Raw genomic sequence first — 22,060 nt, forward strand, 5'->3', positions numbered from 1 at the left:
ACCATAATTACACCAGGGCCGCCTCTGCGAGGGTTGGCGAGAAAAACATCTGATCTGGCAAAGTTTTGATCATTGGGTTCTGAGACAGAGCATATCATTTTAAAGAGTCGTTTTTTTTTTTTTAATTTACCTCTGTTATCAAATTTACTTTATTCTCTTAGTATCCTTTATTTAAAAGCATATTTACATAACTTCAGCAGTGGCAATGCACTACAGTGAGCTAGCTGGTGATTGGTGGCTAGACACATATACCTATTATCATTGGCTCACCCGATGTGCTCAGCTATGTCCCATTAGTACACTGCTGCTTGAGGATGACTTTAAAGGGACAGTCAACACCAGAATTGTTGTTGTTTAAAAAGAAAGATAATCCCTTTATTACCCATTCCCCAGTTTTGCATAACCATCACTGTTATAGAAATACACGTTTTACCTCTGATTACCTTGCATCTAAGCCTCTGCAAACTGCCCCCTTATTTCAGTTCTTTTGACAGATTTGCATTTTAGCCAATCAGTGCTCACTCCAGGGTAACTTTACGTGCATGAGCTCAATGTTATCTGTATGAAACACATGAACTAATGCCCTCTAGTGGACAAAATGCATTCAGATTAGAGTCCGTCTTCAAGGTCTAAGAAATTAGCATATGAACCTCCTAGGTTTACTTTTCAACTAAGAATACCAAGTGAACAAAGCAAAATTGGTGATAAAAGAAAATTGGAAAGTTGTTTACAATTACATTTCCTATTTAAATCATGAAAGTTTTTTTGGGACTTGACTGTCCCTTTAACCCCTTAGTGACCACAGCACTTTTCAATTTTCTGACCGTTTGGGACCAGGGCTATTTTTAAATTTTTGCGGTGCTTGTGTTTAGCTGTAATTTTCCTCTTACTCATTTACTGTACCCACATATTACATACTGTTTTTCTCGCCATTATATGGACTTTCTAAAGATACCATTATTTTCATCATATAATTTACTATAAAAAAATATGAAAAAATTGAAAAAAACACACCTTTTCTAAATTTGACCCCCAAAATCTGTTACACATCTACAACCACCAAAAAACACCCATGCTAAATGGTTTTTAATTTTTTTCCTGAGTTTAGAAATACCCAATGTTTAAGTTTTCTTTGCTTTTTTGCAAGTTATAGGGCAATAAATACAAGTAGCACTTTTTTTTTTCTCCAAAATTAGCAATAGTTACATTGGAACACTGATATCTGTCAGGAATCCCTGAATATCCCTTGACATGTATATATACTTTTTTTTAGTAGACAACCCAAAGTATTGATCTAGGCCCATTTTGGTATATTTCATGCCACCATTTAACCGCCAAATGCGATCAAATAAAAAGAAATGGTTCACTTTTTCACAATTTTTTTAACAAACTTTAGGTTTCTCACTGAAATTATTTACTAATAGCTTGTGCAATTATGGCACAAATGGTAATAAATGCTTATCTGGGATCCCCTTTGTTCAGAAATAGGAGACATATATGGCTTTGGCATTGCTTTTTGGTAAATAGAAGGCCGATAAATGCCGCTGCGGCCCACATGTGTATTATACCCAGCAGTGAAAGGGTTAATTAGGTAGCTTGTAGGGTTCATTTTAGCTTTAGTGTAATGTAGTAGACAACCCAAAGTATTGATCTAGGCCTATTTTGGTATATTTCATGCCACCATTTCACCGTGAAATGCGATCAAATAAAATAAATTGTTAACTTTTTCACAATTTTAGGTTTCTCACTGAAATTTATTTACAAACAGTTAGCACAATCATGATACAAATGGTTGTAAATGCTTCTCTGGGATCTCCTTTGTTTAGAAGTAGCAGACATACTGTATATGGCTTTGGCATTGCTTTTTGGTAATTAGAAGGCCACTAAATGCTGCTGCGCACCACATGTATATTATGCCCAGCAGTGAAGGGATTAATTAGGTAGCTTGTAGGGTTAATTTTAGCTTTAGTGTAGAAACCAGCCTCCCACCCCCTGAACCCCCTCAAAAAGCTCCCTTCCCTCCCCCACCCCACAATTGTCACTGCCATCTTGAATACTGGCAGATAGTCTGCCAGTATAAAAATAAAGGTGCTATACGCGAAACGCGCGTTGCCTGATTTGGTGGAAGTGACGTCAGACGCCTAACAGAGCTGGATACTCGCACGCTGCTTTGGACTGCTGGCAGTTTGACATATACGGCGCACAGCTGGAACCACTACCGCTACTGGAGGCTTGACTAAGGACAGTGTCTTCTTGTTATCCTGACACGGCTTGGGTGAGATCACTCATAGAGCGTTACACTGACATATCTCTGTTCTTCCAGCGGACTTTGGTCCTCGAGTGCCGGAGCGGCATTACTATAACAACGAGTTTATGCATGCATTGAAACATATTGCTACATTCTTGTGACAATTACTACATCTGATGTATGAGCTGCTTGAAATGCATGAACTGCTCCAATCATTGTACTGTGATTCCTTGCCAAACTTATCATCTTTGTGACTGCCAGCTGATTAACCATTGCATCTGTCATTGCATGAACTGCTTATAGTGCATGAACTGCTTTAACCCTGCTTCTTCAGTGCTTGTATCCTGTACAGATATACCCATGGTTTTTCACATATAACCAGGGTTTTGCATTTTTTGCTCTCAATCTGACTTCCTCTACCTCAGTGTAGGGCTCCCCCATTACCTCCCACTCCAAACAGCTCTCTCAGCCTCCCCCCTCGACCTAATGGCCGCCATCTTAGGTACTAGCAGCTGTCTGCCAGTACCCAGTTTACTAAAAAATTTGCCTTTTTTTCTAAAATAAACTAAACACCCCATTTTCTGTAGTGTAGCTGCCCCCCACCTCAATACACTACCCCATCCCTGATCCCTTTACAAACATTTTATTTCCCCCTCCCTCTGCCTTTCCCTCTCCCTCCTTGCACAACGGACATAACGTTAATGTCCGTGCACATGCACTCCCGAGCCCACACCCACGCGATCCCGGACACTCAGGAACTGGATCCGGATCTAGCACCAGCAATGGGCCGTCCACCCAAAAAATTTTATTGCAGGGTGCCTCAATATCAAGGCATCACTGCAATAACATGAAAGCAGCTGGAAGCGATCACAATCGCTTCCAGTGCTTGAAACCCTGAGGACGTACAGGGTACGTCCTTGGTCCTTAAGTGACATTTTTATGTAGGACGTACCCTGTACGTCCTTGGTCCTTAAGGGGTTAACTATGTGTCTAACCCATTTTCATGCATTAATCACATACTTATATACAAGCAGCAGTGCAACAATAAAATGCTGTAACACCATATAGTATTTATAGAATAGAATTTATGATTTCTTGGCCATTTTTCAGAGAATATGAATGATAACACAAAAACAAAACTTTTCTTTCACTCATGGTTAGTGTTTTGCGGAAGCCATTTATTATCAATCAACTGTGTTTACTCTTTTTAAATCATAATGACAACAGAAACTACCCAAATGATCCTGATCAAAAGTTTACATACCCTGGTGATTTTGGCCTGATAATATGCCCACAAGCTGGCACAAAGGGGTTTGAATAGCTATTAAAGGTAACCATCCTCACCTGTGATCTGTTTGCTTGTAATTAGTGTGTGTGTATAAAAGGTCAATGAGTTTCTGGACTCCTGACAGACCCTTGCATCTTTCATCCAGTGCCGTACTGACGTTTCTGAGTCATGGGGAAAGAAAAAGAATTGTCAAAGGATCTGTGGAAAAAAGTAGTTGAACTGTATAAAACAGGAAAGGGATATAAAAAGATATCCAAGGAATTGAGAATGCAAATCAGCAGTGTTCAAATGATTTAATTCAGAAATGGTGTAGATTTCATATACCTTAAAGGGACAGTACAGATGATTTAGACAAAGCATACCATTTTAAGCAACTTTCCAATTTACTTCTATTATTTTATTTGCTTCCTTTTCTTGTTTCTTTGCTGAAAAGCTTATCTAGGTAAGCTCAGGAGCAGCAAAGTACCTAGGTTCTAGCTGCTGATTGGTTGCTGCATATATATACCGACTGTCATTGGCTCTTGTGTTCAGTTTAAAAAACAGTAGTGCATTGCTGCTCCTTCAACAAATGATACGAAGAGAATACAAAAAGTTTGATAATGGAAGTAAACTGTAAAGTTGTTTAAAATTGTATTTTCTACCTAAATTAAGAAAGAGAAAAAAATTGAGTTTCATTTCTCTTTAAATCACAGAACAGATTATAAAACAAAGTAGAGTAGAAAAAACTAATTTGTCTTCCTCATGGAGAGCGTCACATATTCTCCTTTTATCAAGCATATATCACTCCTGCAGTTGTTTCCAAATGGGAAAAAAAATCGATAAAGAAGTTCTGGTATAAACTGAATAATTGGATACAGAAAATATTAAAGTGTATTTTATACATTGTGTCTGTGTCTATAATTTTCTAATATATGGGAAAAAGAGCAACATTTCTGAATACAATAATGCTTATTTCTTTCCTTTGCCAGGGATTTACTGGCAATTTGCAAGATTAATAGGGGGACTAAAATATTGTAAAATTGACATTGTCAGAAATTCCTAAAAGAAAAACTGCATAGATATTTGGTTTGATTTGAAATGTTATCTATCTGTATGTCTCTCTATGTCTATCTATCTAAGTACTTTTTTCTCACTCATTTCTGTCATGCTCTCTTTCTTCCTCCTTTTTTCCCTCTCCCCTGTCTTCCTGTCTACTGTTTCTATGTTTTCATTCTTTTTCTTTTCCATTGATGTATCATCAGGTTACCCAATGGGTTTAGGCTATTATGGTGTATGCATATCACACAGCAAGTCTGAAAATATATATGATTACTTCAATTAACTTGATGTATAAAAATGACAAGAATCCACCTAAATGACCAATTCAAATACATTTTGTCACTCCTATATATCCCTCAAAGGGAGGGTGAATATAAAACTGTTCTGTCCTTTTTAATATTTACAACTTCTACATTTTATATGATTCAGACAGAACATGCAATTTTAGAAGACTTTTCAATTTTACTTTTTGTTATCAAATTTACTTTGATCTCTTTGTATGCTTTGATAAAAAGCATACCTAGATAGGTTTGGGAGAATCAATGCATTACTGGGAACCAGCTGCTGACTGGTGGCTACACACACCTGTCTCTTGTCATTGGTTTACTGGATGTGTTTAGCTAGATCCCAGTAATGCATTGCTGCTCGGGAGTTGATTTGAACTCCCGCTGAGAGATTAATTAAACACATAGTTATGTGCATGTAATAGTGCAATAATAAAATGTTCTAATGTACAAGAACATTTTCTTTTTACACTTTTATGTCCCTTTACCGTCTTTCTGTTCTTTCATTATAAATCCATATTTTAAGTTTTTTTAATACCTGGAATTGTAAATCAGTTTCCTAAAATGTGGCAGTTTGACTAGCAATCGAACCCTAAATTTTTACATTAACCCCTTAATGATCTTTTAAATATGTCTTGTTTTTGATAGCGCAACTCGCTGGCAGCGCCAAAATAAATGAATTGTAGACGGTGGATATACAAAGTCTACACACCCCTATGAAATTGCAGGTTTTTGAAATGTAAAGACAGAAATAACAATGTATATGTCAGACTTTTCCTTCTTTAATGTGATCTTCCATCAAATCCAAAGGAAAAAAAACCATAGTTTATTATAAGGGACATTTTAACCCCTTAACGACAGACGTACACCGTATGTCAAGTGGTTCTTAATGGGTTTCCTAGCATGGCTTTGCCAGAAGTGGCGAACTTGTGCTAGTACTGCATGCCTCACTTTCTGCAGGAATGCAGGTATGGTGTATACAAGCCTGATAAAGAGGGCTGGTTAACAACCGTATTCGTTAAGGTGTTAAATAATTTTTTTTTTACAAAGCCCTGATTGCATAAGTCTTCATTATGGTGGATCTAGCTGTACAGTTAACCAATCACATTCTAAATCATGCCTGTAGGTGAATAGCATAAACCTGTCATTAATGAAAGGGATTCTGATTAAAACCAGATAAAAGTCAGCTTTCGCTGTAGGATTTGCTTGAATGTTTGGGAGAGACATGGTCCGCAAATAGTTGCCAAAGAAACTGCAAGAGCTAATTATTGAAAAGTACCAATCAGAAGAGATATATAAAAGAATATCAAACTCACTCGATGTACCATGCAGCACTGTCAAAACTATCATCAATAAGTGGAGAAAATGTGTCATCACAGAGATATTGTAAAGATCATTACAAACCTCCAGTTGATGAGAAGACCATGAGAAAACTTATCGGGGAGGTTACCAAGAGGCCAACAGCAACATTGAAGGAACTACAGATTGTCAGGTACCAATCACTCCTTGCATGTGGCCACCAACTCTTGTATTCTGCATGTGTCTGTGCTATCGGGTAGGGTTGCAAAATGAAACATCCAAGCCAATATAAATTCTGCCAAGATTATTCAGTCTCCCCAAACCACGTGGGACAATGTGCTATGGTCTGATGAGACAAAGTTAAACTTTGCGTCTTAAATTGTTTAAGATATGTTTGGTGCAAAGCTAAAAAAGCTTATAATTTAAGTAACACCATACTGACTTTGAAACATGGTAGTAAGCATGTTTGGATCGGCAATTTCATTTTGATCTTTCAAATAACTGAAGGACACAGTAATATTTCAGTAGTGAAATGAGGTTTATTGGATTAATAGAAAATGTGCAATATGCATCAAAACAAAATTAGACAGGTGCATAAATTTGGGCACCCTTGTCATTTTGTTGATTTGAATACCTGTAACTACCTAGCACTGATTAATTAGAACAGGTGCATCCAATCATGAGAAAATGTATTTAAGGTGGCCAATTGCAAGTTGTTGTTCTCTTTGACTCTCCTCTGAAGAGTAGCAATATGGGGGCCTCAAAATAACTCTCAAATAACCTGAAAACAAAGATTGTTCAACATTATGGTTTAGGGGAAGGCTACAAAAAGCTATTGCAGACATTTAAGCTGTCAGTATCCACTGTGAGGAACATAGTGAGGAAATGGAAGACCACAGGCACAGTTCTTGTTAAGGCCTGAAGTAAAATATTGGAAAGGCAAAGGATGCTGAGAATGGTCAAAAACAGCCCACAGACCACCTCCAAAGATCTACAACATCATCTTGCTGCAGATGGTGTCACTGTGCATCGTTCAACAATTCAGTGTATGGGAGAGTGATGCAGAAAAAGCCTTTTCTGCACACACGCCACAAACAGTCGCTTGAGGTATGCAAACACACATTTGGACATGCCAGCTTCATTTTGGAATAAGGTGCTGTGGACTGATTAAACAAAGATTGAGTTATTTGGTCATAACAAGGAGCGTTATGCATGGCGGCAAAAGATCACAGCGTTTCAAGACAAACACTTGCAAGCCACAGTAAGATTTGGTGGATGTTCCATAATGCTGTGGGGCTGTGTGGCCAGTGCTGGTACTGGGAATCTTGTTAAAGTTGAGGGTTGCATGGATTCCACTCAATATCAGCAGATACTTTAGAATAATGTTGAAGTTAGGCCGGAGCTGGATATTTCAACAAGACAACGACCCAAAAGACTGCTCAAAATCTACTCTGGCATTTATGCAGAGGAACAAGTACAATGTTCTGGAATGGCTATCCCAGTCCCCAGACCTGAATATCATTGAAAATCTGTGGGGTGATTTTGAAGCGGGCTGTCAAAGCACTGAACTGGAGATGTTTTGCAAAGAGGAATGGTCCAAAATACCTTCATCCAGAATCCAGACACTCATTACAGGCTATAAGAAGCATCTAGAGACTGTTATTTTTGCTAAAGGAGGCTCTACTAAATATTGTTGCTATATTTCTGTTGGGGTGCCTAAATGTATGCACCTGTCTAATTTCATTTTGATGTATATTGCACATTTTCTGTTAATCCAATAAACCTCATTTGACTACTGAAATATTACTGTGTCCTTCAGTTATTTGATAGATCAAAATGAAATTGCTGAACCAAACACCCAATTATTTATAAATGAAAATCATGGATATATATAATGTACATGTTCTCGTGTGTACTACCTGCAAAGTCGTAGAAGCAATTACTGAAAAGGACATATTTTTGGCTGGAATGGTAGTGCCTAGGATCAATTGTAGTGAAGGAGGCCAGTTTGTTGTGCTTGTCAGTTATTGCAGTAAGAAATACATTGCTTGTAAACTGCTATTGATACAGGAAGTGTTGTTGGTAGGGTTCTAAAAATAAAATAGTGGCCTATTAGGTTGTATTCATCTAATTTGTGAGGTTACTACACCTTTTCATGTCTTTTCATTTTTTTTTTGTGTTCCATTTAGTGTTTTTTACAAAAGTAAAAAATAAGTTGAGCGGGAATTCATTATGCAAACAGTAACACATTGTGCACTAAGCACCTGGAAATGGAGAGAATATAGTGCAGCTGAGAGATGTACGCATGCATGGAAGTTGGTTTGCTGTAAGATCAATGACAGTTAACTAGGAATTAGTTGACAGGTTAAAAGTGACATTAAAAAAATCTCAGAATGTAGGGGGTGCTTATAACCAAGCTATTAACAAAAAATGTGAAATCACTCTTATGTAAAACAAGATACAAAATATGTATAGATGTATATACAAAGTCAACCAAATGAGTATGTGGTATAAGAGGATAGCCACAAGCAAGTCCAGTTTAATACTCCAAAAATCCCACAGGTATGGAAGCAAACAGTTCTTGGGACTTTGTGTGATGGCAGCACTCTTCAACTTCACAGCAAGGCACTAAAAATTTAATTTGATAGATCAGATTCTTAATCCTATTAAACAGGTGAAAGAAAATCAGAGAGGATTTACCTCAGGCTTTATTACCCAATATAATGCTAGGGCGTTCAAAAAGGTAATTTCCAAACATTGGTCCATCCTACTTGAAGGATCCTATTCTTAAAAATATTCTTGAGCAAGGACCTAGGTGTACTTTTAAAAGGGCACCCAACCTCAAACAAGCACTAGCGCCAAGCAAAGTGTTTTTTTCTAAAAAGAGAGGATGGAGTCAAAAGATCTACAGGGTCAATAAATGGCAAAACAGGTACATATAGATGCAATCACAGCAGATGCTTCATGTGTAAGCATATTACACATGGTGCACAAGAAATAATAGCTAGTACTACTGGGATTTGCTATAAGATCAAACAACATTTAACTTGCAACTCTGAATATGTTGTTTATGTACTATCACGTAAATGTAGGAGTCAATATATGGGGCGCACCTCTCGCAAGATAAGAACACGTTGGAGTGAACACCTCAAAAATATCACAAATGGTTAGATAAAACAGTGTTAGCCAACATGACAAGGGAGTGTGTATTTTTACTATTATTCCCTTAGAGAGTATTGGGGCATCTGATGGATTCAATTTCAAGGACTGCGCCAAAGGGAAACATTTTGGATACACTAATTTCATTCACGATTTCCTTTGGGACTCAATGAGGCTGTTGATCTGGCAGCATTCAATTGCCTGCCATTGGAAGTACTTGCACCTAACTATGGCGTATGTCTATTGCTGAGGACCCTATGTGAAATAAAGGTTCTTTTAAAGAATTCTTGGTGGCTGGAATACATTTTGTTCTTTGGACTATTTGGGACCTGGCAAGTCCTTTATTCCTTGCCCCATTTGGAAGAGAAGAGAAGAGACTGAGTGTGCTGTTTTCCTATCTCCCTGGTAAATATATTGCTTGCCATTGGAAGTACTTGCACCTAACTATGGCGTATGTCTATTGCTGAGGACCCTATGTGAAATAAAGGTTCTTTTAAAGAATTCTTGATGGCTGGAATACATTTTGTTCTTTAGCATTCAATTGATAATCATCCTTTTTTTAGTTTAATCACTCCGCACTTTCACCTTAGTTTAGTATGGCAGAGGAGTATTTGAATAAGTAATCACTGCCCGAGTTCAAGGCACTTACACCATTCATCAGATCACTGTTAGTGTATTTAGATGTTTTTCAGTGATTCTGTAATGTTATTTCAACATATCCATTATTATTTATGGGTCACTATATTGTTTGTTTTATTCCCTGTATTGATACAGTAGCAAATAGTTATATCATGGATTAATGATTAATCCATTAGATTTGCACTATGTCACTTTACGTTATAGTAGTTCTTTCTCATATCCAATATCCACTATATAGGTTTACACACCCCTTTATAATATTTATAATTTTGTATTTTTGGATATATGATTACTTGTAGTTGGGTACTCTCGAGTATTGTTTTTGTTTTGGTTTGTATCAAACTGTAGTGTATAATAAGGGTAATTCCTTGCACATATCTGCTTCGATTTGGGACGTTATTCATATATGATGATCCCTAATGTACATGAGTACCAATCATTTTTGCACACATTTATATTTTTTATATATATATATATATATATATTATTTTTCTTTATTTATACATTTGTATCCTTCTATTAGTCTATTAGTGTTTTATATGCTAGACATATTTGCTTATGTGTTTAAACAGATATGTTTTATTTGTTCTGAGTTTGGATGCAGGTTGTCTACCGAATTTTTTTATAATTCTTCATGCTCCAATATTTCAGTTTAACTGACAATGGGTGCTTGATCATTAGTGTAATTCTTGTTGTTTGCAGGGGTGCGCGACATAGTTTGTACTATACATATGTTCTGTGGATTGACTGCCTCTGCAATCCCTGTTGATCTGTGTAGTCGGCGGGGCCGCTGCACGGAGGTGTGTGTGAGTATATAACATCTTATTGGCTTGCTACTCATTGGTTCAATTGCGGGGGGTGGCCTACGCCTCTAATTCCCCTGTCGCTCCTCAGTAAGCACATCTATTGGCTGACAGTAGGTTAATATATTGACAATAGTTATACACTTTTGATTAACCTATCACACTCTCGCTTTTCACCACACACCCTCCATCCAGTGACGCCGCCCACTTAGTTTTTTTTACTTTTCTTCCATATTTAAGTCCGTGAGCATGACGGTTAAGATATGCCTGATGAAATGGCCGAGACTAACACAGAGAAACGCATAGCATGCTTGGAGGCATTCATGCTGAATGTACTCTATAACAGCTTTTTAATCTGTTTTATTCCTGTATTGGAACTTTTATGCTATACATTTTTTAAATAAATAGTTTGAACTGTTTATTATTTGAGCCGTTTCTTTGAGGAAGAGAAGTTCCAGCCCTAGGACTGTTGGAGAGTCTGGCTGCCAGCTAGCTGACAGGCTGATATTTGTCAGTACGCCTCTACTAGCACAAAAGAGTGCTTTATCCAATGTGAGTACCCATATTCCCAGTGTCCTGCTATTGCTGTATATTGGAGATCGATACACACATGTGCGCCTCTTTGTTTTTATGTATAAAAAAAAAATGGCATTAGAGGCTTTATTGTATCAATATACATATACAGGGTATTGCAGATACCCTAGAAAAGTTAATCCAGCTAATGGCCAGAAGATCTGATATTGAAAGTAGTGGGTCATGTAAAGCATAGCAAGTGGTGGGCATCGGGTAACCACTTACAAGTCAAGCAGGTCATGAACCAGGACCAGATTACTACCACTAAATTAGGGGAAGTGTACAATGAAGTGCTGAGGAACTCAGACCTGTGAAAACAGCATTTTAAGGGGAGAAAGGTGCTTGCGTGTGCCTTAGGGGGCATGTGCTTTTTTAGAAGTACAGCATCCCTGCATATAGTGTAGCCATCAGTATGTATTGGCACCTCTGGAATGGCATTGTAACATTTCCTTGGTCTCTAGTTGACTGCTTCTGCAAAATAATCCCAGGTCCCAGGTGTATATTTTCTAGATCTGAATAGGTATTCTGGTCATGGGTGGGTTATTCTCAGAGCTTTGTAATTATAGACTGAGCAATTATCCTGGGACAATTTGTTGAGTTTTAGGAGGAACCTCTAAATCTGGGGTGGGGTGACTGTCACTGCAGTACAGGTTGAATACCTGAAAGCAAATAAACAATGATTCTTTCCCTGAAAACAAGCCTTGTTTTGCTATTTATTATGGCTCCAAGGCAGGGCTGTTGCATATCACTTGCATACCTAATATATTTATATATTAATATTATTGTTGTTGTCGTTTTTGTATTTATTTATTTATAAAAAGCAGCATCTTATCGCCAAAAATATTGCTTTAATTTTTTTTTATTAAATAAATCTCTAAATAGTCATATAATTTTTTTTTTCAAACTAACATGTTTTGTATAATTACCTTTAACTGTTTCCTTTTAATATTAAAATTTTCCAATTGTCATAAACATCTAAACACTAACAAGCCAAGAATGTTACACAGATTTTGTGAAATACTTTTGTTTATGAGCTGTATAAATTGGACTAATTAATATGACAAGAAGATTTTTACATACTTCCACATTAGTACAGGTGTGGCGTGATATGTTGTCTAAGACATCTTTGTGACGTGATACATTTCAAAGGCTGCTGTGTCTTCACTCCACTGTCTTGGTAATAGCCGTCATGTCGGATATTATCAGCTCTTAAATTGAAAGGAAATGAAGCCACCTCCTTATAACAAATTCTATATGTGTGTACTCATCACAAGGCCAACAAGAGACTTCACCTGCTCAGAGAGCTAGGTGATGTGAATGACTCATTTCATGTTGTGGGAAGCATTACACCGTACTTGCTGCTCCCTGAGCAGATACAGTCTCTTGATACAGATGCATACGGTGTCGTGATTATGTGCCCTACGTAGACAGCCATACTGTTTGAGAAGGGGGCACTTTTAGAACCAAAATTCCACACAAAGGGGTATGAGACTCCAGTTCAAAAGAGGGGAAACCCCCTCTTTCCAATAAGAGGCCTCATACCCCTGTCTTTAGTAGGTGACAGTGTCCACAAAGGTGACCCTCTCCCCCTAAAGACAATACACATACAGACACAAATGTAATTTTTTTTATTTTTTTTTATTTTGTTTTGTTTTTTGTTTTTTTCTTTAAATATGTTTCCCTTGTAAGGTGTATCCAGTCCACGGATTCATCCATTACTTGTGGGATATTCTCCTTCCCAACAGGAAGCTGCAAGAGGATCACCCACAGCAGAGCTGTCTATATAGCTCCTCCCCTAACTGCCACCCCCAGTCATTCTCTTGCAGCTCTCGACAAGGGAAGTAGCTAGAGAGATGTGGTGAATTAATGTAGTTTATCTTCAATCAAAAGTTTATTATTTTCAAATGGTACCGGAGTTGTACTATTTTGGCTTCAGGCAGAAAGGTGAAGAAGAGTCTGCCTGAAGTTTTTTGATGATCTTAGCAGCTTGTAACTAAGGTCCATTGCTGTTCTCACACATAACTGAAGAGATGGGTAACTTCATCTGGGGGAATGGCGTGCAGGGTTTCCTGCTCTGAGGTATGTGCAGTTTTAAATTTTTCTAGCGAGATGATAAGCTAGAAAATGCTGACAGTACCTGATTTATTTAAGGTAAGCCTGATTACAGTGATTTAATAACGACTGGTATCATGCTTGCTGTAAAGGGTAACATTTTTGTTATTTACTCTCATTACTTAATAGATATAACGTTTGCTTGATGTATATAAACGTTTACTACAAATGGTGATAAAACTTTATTCTGGGGCCCAGTTTTTCCACATGGCTGACTAGATTTTGCCTAGGGATAGTTTTTTAACTAACTGTGAGTACATGTTGGGAGGGGCCTATTTTCGCGCATTAATTGCGCAGTTGTTTTTTCAGCTAGAGACATCCATATAGGACCACTCTACAGGGTTTTTGTGCCTTCCAAAGTTGTTGTATGGGCAGGTAGGAGCCACAGTAGAGCTGTGGCAGTTGGTTGTGACTGTTTAATAACGTCTATATCGTTTTTTTGATCCGGTTTTGAAACTAAGAGGTTAATCATCCATTTGCAAGTGGGTGCAATGCTATTTCAGTCTATTATACACACTGTAAAAAATTCATAGAATTTACTGCTTTTTTCACTGTTTTGCAGTTTATGTGATTGTTTTTTTTCTCTTAAAGGCACAGTACCGTTTTTATTTTTTGCTTGTTCACAGTTATTAAATTGTTTTCCAAGCTTGCTGGTCTCATTACTAGTCTGTTTAAACATGTCTGACATAGAGGAAACTCATTGTTCATTATGTTTAGAAGCCATTGTGGAACCCCCTCTTAGAATGTGTACCAAATGCACTGATTTTACTATAGATTACAAAGACCATATTCTGGCTTTAAAACATTTATCACCAGAAGAAATTGACAAGGAGGAAGTTATGCCGTCTAACTCTCCCCACGTGTCAGAACCTATAACTCCCGCTCAGGGGACGCCAAGTACATCTAGCGCGCCCATTGCATATACCTTGCAAGATATGGCGGCAGTTATGAATCATACCCTTACAAAGGTATTATCTAAACTGCCAGGATTGCAAGGAAAGCGAGACAGCTCTGGGACTAGAATAAATACAGAGCTCTCTGATGCTTTAGTGGCTATGTCTGATACACCCTCACAATGTGCTGAAGCAGGGGAGCTTCAATCTGTGGGTGATTTTTCTGATTCAGGGAAGATACTTTAACCTGATTCTGATATGTCTACATTTAAATTTAAGCTTGAACACCTCCGCATATTGCTCAGGGAGGTCTTAGCAACTCTGGACAACTGTGACGCTATTGTAGTCCCAGAGAAATTATGTAGATTGGATAAATACTATGCAGTACCTACTTACACTGATGTTTTTCCAATCCCTAAGAAGTTTTCTGAAATTATTACTAAGGAATGGGATAGGACCATGTGAACCGTTCTCTCCCCCTCCTGTTTTTAAAAAGATTCTATAAAGTTTCCTATAGACGCCGCTACATGGGACTTGTGGCAGACGGTCCTTAAGGTGGAGGGAGCAGTTTCTACTCTAGCTAAGCGTACCACTATCCCTGTCGAGGACAGTTGTGCTTTTCTAGATCCAATGGATAAAAAAATTAGAGGGTTACCTTAAGAAAATTTTTATTCAACAAGGTTTTATTCTCCAGCCTCTTGCATGCATTGCCCCAGTCACTGCTGCTACGGCTTTCTGGTTTGAGTCTCTGGAAGAGGCTCTACAGGTTGAAACCCCGTTGGAAGATATTATTGACAAGCTTAAGGCCCTTAAGCTAGCCAATTCATTTGTTTCTGACGCCGTTGTTCATTTAACCAAGCTAACGGCTAAAAATTCAGGTTTTGCTATTCAGGCGCGTAGGGCGCTATGGCTTAAATCCTGGTCAGCTGACGTGACTTCAAAGTCTAAACTTCTCAACATTCCCTTCAAAGGACAGACCCTATTCGGGGCTGGACTGAAGGAGATCATTTCTGACATCACTGGAGGAAAAGGTCACGCCCTTCCTCAAGACAGGTCCAACAAATTAAGGACCAAACAGTCTAGTTTTCGGCCCTTTCGAAACCTCAAGAGTGGCGCAGCTTCAACTTCCTCTAACACAAAACAAGAGGGAACTTTTGCCCAGTCTAAGCCAGTCTGGAGACCTAACCAGGCTTGGAACAAGGGGAAACAGGCCAAAAAGCCTGCTGCTGCCTCTAAGACAGCATGAAGGAGCAGCTCCCGATCCGGAAACGGATCTAGTAGGGGACAGACTCTCTCTCTTCGCCCAGGCTTGGGCAAGAGATGTCCAGGATCCCTGGGCATTGGAAATTGTGTCCAAGGGTTATCTTCTGGAATTCAAAACCTCTCCCCCAATAGGGAGATTTCATTTCTCTCTTTTATCAGCAAACCAGATAAAGAGAGATGCATTCTTACATTGTGTTCAAGACCTCCTAGTTATGGGAGTGATCCACCCAGTTCCGCAGGAGGAACAGGGCCAGGGCTTCTATTCAAATCTGTTTGTAGTTCCCAAGAAAGAGGGAACATTCAGACCAATCTTAGATCTCAATGTCTTAAACAAATTTCTCAGAGTCCCATCCTTCAAGATGGAGACTATTCAAACCATCCTTCCTATGATCCAGGAGGGTCAATATATGACTACCGTAGACTTAAAGGATGCTTATCTTCACATCCCGATACACAAAGATCATCATCGTTTTCTCAGGTTTGCCTTTCTAGACAGGCACTACCAGTTTGTGGCTCTTCCCTTCGGGTTGGCCACGGCACCAAGAATCTTTACAAAGGTTCTAGGGTCTCTCCTAGCGGTCCTAAGGCCGTGGGGTATAGCAGTAGCCCCTTACTTAGACGACATTCTGATACAGGTGTCGACTTTTCAAATCGCCAGGTCCCATACGGACATTGTTCTGGCATTTCTGAGGTCCCATGGGTGGAAGGTGAACAAAGAAAAGAGTTCTCTATCACCTCTAACAAAAGTTTCATTCCTAGGGACTCTGATAGATTCAGTAGAAATGAAGATTTACCGAACGAAGGCCAGATTGTCAAAACTTCTAGATTCTTGCCGTGTTCTTTATTCCACTTCTCGTCCTTCAGTGGCTCAGTGTATGGAAGTAATCGGTTTAATGGTAGCGGCAATGGACATAGTACCATTTGCCTGCCTACATCTCAGACCGCTGCAACTTTGCATGCTCAGTCAGTGGAATGGGGATTACACAGATTTGTCCCCTCTACTAAATCTGGATCAAGAAACCAGGGATTCTCTTCTCTGGTGGCTATGTCAGGTCCATCTGTCCAAGGGGATGAGCTTCCGCAGGCCAGATTGGACTATAGTAACGACAGATGCCAGCCTTCTGGGCTGGGGGCAGTCTGGAACTCCCTGAAGGCTCAGGGCTCGTGGACTCAGGAGGAGGCACTCCTTCCGATAAAAATTCTGGAACTAAGAGCGATATTCAATGCTCTTCAGGCTTGGCCTCAGCTAGCTGCGGTCAGGTTCATCAGATTTCAGTCGGACAACATCACGACTGTAGCCTATATCAACCATCAAGGGGGAACAAGGAGCCCCCTGGCAATGTTGGAGGTTTCAAAGATAATTCTATGGGCAGAGGTTCACTCTTGCCATCTCTCAGCTATCCATATCCCAGGAGTAGAGAACTAGAAGGCGGATTTTCTAAGTCGGCAGACTTTTCATCCGGGGGAGTGGGAGCTCCATCCGGAGGTATTTGCCCAGCTGATTCAACTATGGGGCAAACCAGAACTGGATCTCATGGCGTCTCGTCAGAATGCCAAACTTCCTTGTTACGGGTCCAGGTCAAGGTATCCCCAGGCAGCGCTGATAGATGCTCTAGCAGCGCCCTGGTCCTTCAGCCTGGCTTATGTGTTTCCACCATTTCCTCTGCTCCCTCGTCTGATTGCCAAGATCAAGCAGGAGAGAGCTTCGGTGATTTTGATAGCTCCTGCGTGGCCTCGCAGGACTTGGTATGCAGATCTGGTGGACATGTCATCCTTTCCACCATGGACTCTGCCGCTGAGGCAGGACCTTCTACTTCAAGGTCCCTTCAAACATCCAAATCTAATTTCTCTGCATCTGACTGCTTGGAGATTGAATGCTTGATTTTATCAAAGCGTGGTTTTTCCGAGTCGGTCATTGATACCTTAATTCAGGCTCGAAAGCCTGTCACCAGGAAAATCTATCATAAGATATGGTGTAAATATCTTCATTGGTGTGAATCCAAGGGTTACTCATGGAGTAAGGTTAGGATTCCTAGGATATTATCCTTTCTCCAAGAAGGATTGGATAAGGGATTGTCAGCTAGTTCCTTAAAGGGACAGATTTCTGCTCTGTATTCTTTTGCACAAACGTCTGGCTGAGGTTCCAGACGTTCAGGCTTTAGTTAGAATCAAGCCTGTGTTTAAACCTGTCGCTCCGCCATGGAGTTTAAATTTAGTTCTTAAAGTTCTTCAAGGGGTTCCGTTTGAACCTTTGCATTCCATAGATATTAAATTTTTATCCTGGAAAGTTCTGTTTTTAGTAGCTATCTCCTCAGCTCGAAGAGTTTCGGAGTTATCTGCTTTACAGTGTGATTCCCCTTATCTGATTTTCCATGCAGATAAGGTAGTTTTACGTACCAAACCTGGTTTTCTTCCTAAGGTGGTATCTAATAAGAATATCAATCAGGAGATTGTTGTTCCTTCACTATGTCCTAATCCTTCTTCAAAGAAGGAACGTCTATTACACAATCTTGATGTGGTTCGTGCTTTAAAGTTTTATTTACAAGCTACTAAGGATTTTCGTCAAACATCTGCTTTGTTTGTTGTCTACTCTGGACAGAGGAGAGGCCAAAAGGCTTCGGCAACTTCTCTTTCTTTTTGGCTAAGAAGTATAATCCGCTTGGCTTATGAGACTGCTGTCCAGCAGCCTCCTGAAAGAATTACAGCTTATTCTACTAGAGCAGTAGCTTCCACATGGGCTTTTAAACATGAGGCCTTTGTTGAACAGATTTGTAAGGCGACGACTTGGTCTTCGCTTCATACCTTTTTTAAATTCTACAAATTCGATACTTTTGCTTCCTCTGAGGCTATTTTTGGGAGAAAGGTCTTAGAGGCAGTGGTACCCCCTGTTTAAGTGCCTGCCTTGTCCCTCCCTTCATCCGTGTCCTATAGCTTTGGTATTGGTATCCCACAAGTAATGAATGAATCCGTGGACTGGATACACCTTACAAGAGAAAACAAAATTTATGCTTACCTGATAAATTTATTTCTCTTGTGGTGTATCCAGTCCACGGCCCGCCCTGTCATTTTAAGGCAGGTGTTTTTTATTTTTAAACTACAGTCACCACTGCACCCTATAGTTTCTCCTTTCTCTTGCTTGTCTTCGGTCGAATGACTGGGGGTGGCAGTTAGGGGAGGAGCTATATAGACAGCTCTGCTGTGGGTGATCCTCTTGCAGCTTCCTGTTGGGAAGGAGAATATCCCACAAGTAATGGATGAATCCGTGGACTGGATACACCACAAGAGAAATAAATTTATCGGGTAAGCATAAATTTTGTTTTTGCTATTCTGAGTGATTTTGGATGGGGATAGGAACATGCATACAGTTTCAAAATTGGTTAAATCACCCCTATGGGAATTGAGAATTTTTGTTTGGTTAGATGCGTTTTCTACATTTTCTGCATAAGTTGCAAGATGGTGAATAGTGACAAAAATAAAAATTGTACTGTCTTCTGATATTTAATTGTTAAAGGGACAGTCTACACCAGCATTTTTATTGTTTTAAAAGATAGATAATCCCTTTATTACCCATTCCCCAGTTTTGCATAACCAACACAGTTATAATAATATACCTTTGACCTCTGTGATTATCTTGTATCTAAGCCTCTGCAAACTGCCCCTTTATTTCAGTTCTTTTGACAGACTTGCAGTCTAGCCAATCAGTGCCTGCTCCCAGATAACTTCACGTGCACGAGCCCAGTGTTATCTATATGAAATTTGTGAACTAACACCCTCTAGTGGTGAAAAACTGTTCATATGCATTCTGAAAAGAGGTGCATATCACTTTCATACCTAATATATTTATATATTAATATTATTGTTGTTGTCGTTTTTTTATTTATTTATAAAAAGCAGCATCTTATCGCCACAAATATTGCTTTAATTTTCTTTTTTTTAAATAAATCTCTAAATATTCTTATACTTTTTTTATTAAACTAACATGTTTTGTATAATTACCTTTAACTGTTTCCTTTAATATTAAAATTTTCCAATTGTCATAAACATCTAAACACTAACAAGCCAAGAATGTTACACAGATTTTGTGAAATACTTTTGTTTATGAGCTGTATAAATTGGACTAATTAATATGACAAGAAGATTTTACATACTTCCACATTAGTACAGGTGTGGCCTGATATGTTGTCTAAGACATCTTTGTGACGTGATACATTTTAAAGGCTGCTGTGTCTTGGTAATAGCCGTCATGTTGGATATTATCAGCTCTTAAATTGACAGGAAATGAAGCCACCTCCTTATAACAAATTCTATATGTGTGTACTCATCACAAGGCTAATTTTAAACCAGATGTTTTGCGTAATCTTGGAAGAATAATGTGGAAATATAACTCATTACATGTTTAAAAACATTCATGTTAATGGGACTTTTTAATGCACGAGTACATTTCAATTTTGATTAGGTAAATCATTTGTAATAAAGATATATTGGACACAGTATCCTAGTATGAACTATCAATGTTTTAGGGATTTCTTTTAGTATGCATAGAACATTCATAGCATATGTAAGTATGTCACATGCACCTGCAACAAGAGATTTCACCTGCTCAGAGAGCTAGGTGATGTGAATGACTCATTTCATGTTGTGGGAAGCATTACACCGTACTTGCTGCTCCCTGAGCAGATACAGTCTCTTGATACAGATGCATACGGTGTCGTGATCATGTGCCCTACGTAGACAGCCATACTGTTTGAGAAGGGGGCACTTTTAGAACCAAAATTCCACACAAAGGGGTATGAGACTCCAGTTCAAAAGAGGGGAAACCCCCTCTTTCCAATAAGAGGCCTCATACCCCTGTCTTTAGTAGGTGACAGTGTCCACAAAGGTGACCCTCTCCCACTAAAGACAATAAACATACAGACACAAATGTAAGTTTATTTTTTTTATTTTGTTGTGTGTTTTGTTTTTTTCTTTAAATATGTTTTGCTATTCTGAGTGATTTTGGATGGGGATAGGAACATGCACACAGTTTCAAAATTGATTAAATCACCCCTATGGGAATTGAGAATTTTTGTTTGGTTAGATGCGTTTTCTACATTTTCTGCATAAGTTGCAAGATGGTGAATAGTGACAAAAATAAAAATTGTCCTCTCTTCTAATATTTAATTGTTAAAGGGACAGTCTACACCAGAATTTTTATTGTTTTAAAAGATAGATAATCCCTTTATTACCCATTCCCCAGTTTTGCATAACCAACACAGTTATATTAATATACTTTTAACCTCTGTGATTATCTTGTATCTAAGCCTCTGCAAACTGCCCCTTTATTTCAGTTCTTTTGACAGACTTGCAGTCTAGCCAATCAGTGCCTGCTCCCAGATAACTTCACGTGCACGAGCCCAGTGTTATCTGTATGAAATTTGTGAACTAACACCCTGTAGTGGTGAAAAACTGTTCAAATGCATTCTGAAAAGAGGTGGCCTTCAAGGTCTAAGAAATTAGCATATGAACCTCCTAGGTTAAGCTTTCAAGTAAGAATACCAAGAGAACAAAGCAAAATTGGTGATAAAAGTAAATTGGAAATTGTTTAAAATTACATGCTCTATCTGAATCATGAAAGTTTATTTTGTCCTAGACTGTCCCTTTAATTTTAATTGATCCATAAAGTATACAATCCTACATTTGGATATTTTGGGATGGTGAACTGATGCTAAATGTGAGAAATAATATGTGTATTTGATATATTTAGAAAACAATGACTCCCATTCCATGCTGTTATTTTACTATATACAGTACAGATTACACCAACATTTATATTTTAGCATTTAATGTGGTGGTGGTGGTGTTCTCATATTTATGATATTTCTGCAAAATAAAGTTATTTTATAAAACTGTTTGATCTGATTAAAAAAATAGGTATAATTTGAGAGGGTACCTCACAGAAAAAAAGATTATAATTCATGTGTAAATGCAATGAAGGCCAAACCTCTGGAGCGTATGAAAATGGCTCAGTAGCAGAAGAGTTAAAGAGCATATTGTTATGGTGTATTTTACAATGACAAAGCACAGAGACAATGCAGGGTTATTGTGAAAAGCTCTGTTGCTTTTGAAGATGACACTGTCTTGTCTCTGATTCATAAATTCCTGCTTTACATTCCTCTTTGTGATTTCAATCTCTTTTTTACTTCATACATTTAAAGGGCCAATAAACCCAAAATCTTTTTTTCATGATTCAGATAGAGAATACAAATTTAAACAACATTACAATTTACTTCTATTATTTATTTAGCTTCATTTTTTAGATATCCTTAGTTGAAGACAAAGCAATGCACATGGTGAGCCAATCACACAAGGCTTCTATGTGCAGCAACCAATCAGCAGCTACTGAGCATATCTAGATATGCTTTTCAGCAAAGAATATCAAGAGAATAAAACAAATTAGATAATATAAGTAAATTTGAAAGATG

General features: G+C 38.4%; 1 protein-coding gene across 1 annotated transcript in view; it reads left to right on the forward strand.

The window, feature by feature from the left end:
- The window catches only part of KLHL2 (kelch like family member 2), a 445,714-nt gene that overhangs the window by 65,797 nt on the left and 357,857 nt on the right, over positions 1–22,060 (forward strand).

The sequence above is a fragment of the Bombina bombina genome, chromosome 2 (assembly GCF_027579735.1).
Source record: "Bombina bombina isolate aBomBom1 chromosome 2, aBomBom1.pri, whole genome shotgun sequence".
NCBI lineage: Eukaryota > Metazoa > Chordata > Amphibia > Anura > Bombinatoridae > Bombina > Bombina bombina.